Source organism: Embiotoca jacksoni, unplaced genomic scaffold, assembly GCF_022577435.1.
Source record: "Embiotoca jacksoni isolate LCO1_2020_lvr unplaced genomic scaffold, fEmbJac1.0.p SCAF_68, whole genome shotgun sequence".
Classification (NCBI taxonomy): Eukaryota; Metazoa; Chordata; class Actinopteri; family Embiotocidae; genus Embiotoca; species Embiotoca jacksoni.
In genome coordinates, this window is record NW_027185423.1 from 65,001 (window position 1) to 66,011 (window position 1,011).

Here is a 1,011-nt window from a genome sequence, read left to right on the forward strand (position 1 = left end):
TTAAAGCGTGCAACCCCGGGCCGGCCGGCCAGGGCTCGTCTCTCACGACTTCCTGACAAATAACCCGTTTTAAATACAAGCAGGAGGACCGAGCGGCAGCAGCTCACACGAAACAGACCGTTATAGCTCCTTTACCTTCCGCCTTCAGCACAGCCGCCATCTTCTCTTCCCCTGACGTCACTGCGCAGCAACGGGGGGGGGGGGGGGGTAATCTATCGATCATGATCATGTTTCTGTTTCACTGCCTTATTGATCGATACATCCAGAAGGTCACTGCTGCAGGTCTGTTATTTTAGATGATGCCGCATGACGTCACACAGTCAGCGTCACTTCTTTTTCTTCAAACAGTTTTAACAACCTGATCAAAGATCTGATGTGTTCTCTTAATATTACTGAAATAATATTCAAATATGACTGAAATATTCAAATATTACTAAAATAACATTTACATTTTACTGAAATAACATTTACATTTTACTGAAATAACATTGAAGTTGTCCTGATATATTCCTGAAGTGTGTGTGTGGAAGAAGGACAGCGGTCTGGGAGGCGAGTAGAGAAAATATCAGGTTTATTTTGTATAAAAGCGGAGCGTGTGGTCCAGCAGGAGGAAGCTGTCATTCACTTCATTCACTGCAGAACAACAACAGGTGGCGCTCTCGTTCCTCCTTCCAACACATGAAGACCCTCCAAAGGACCAGACTGATGTTTTCAGCTCGTTAAACGTAAACATTGTTTCAGGGCACATTTCACTCCCACCTACTGTCGGAGCATTTTATTGTGAAAGGGTTCACCGTCCCTACAGATGTAAACATCAACAGCTGATCTACTCTGATTAACTTCAGACAGCAGCGATGTTTGTAGCTCTCAATGCTCTGCTCAGCACCAGAGTCCATTCAGAAATGTGTGCGTTTAACACGGCGTTGTGTTGTGAACAGGGGTAGAGTTAACGAGCTGACTGCAGCAGTAACATCAGAATGTTCCTTATAATCAGAGACAGGAAGGAGCGCT

The 1,011-nt window shown here is 44.9% G+C and overlaps 1 protein-coding gene across 4 annotated transcripts in view; it reads right to left on the minus strand.

The window, feature by feature from the left end:
- The window catches only part of LOC138214193 (calmodulin-binding transcription activator 2-like), a 58,991-nt gene extending 58,774 nt beyond the window's left edge, over window positions 1–217 (minus strand). For 2 of the 4 annotated variants that reach the window (XM_069175588.1, XM_069175586.1), the window contains exon 1: window positions 1–184. This exon is cut by the window's left edge and continues 907 nt beyond it. The gene's annotated coding sequence lies outside the window, so the exon portion shown is untranslated. The other 2 variants (XM_069175587.1, XM_069175590.1) reach the window with 2 other exon arrangements.
- Between the last annotated feature and the right edge of the window lie 794 nt (window positions 218–1,011).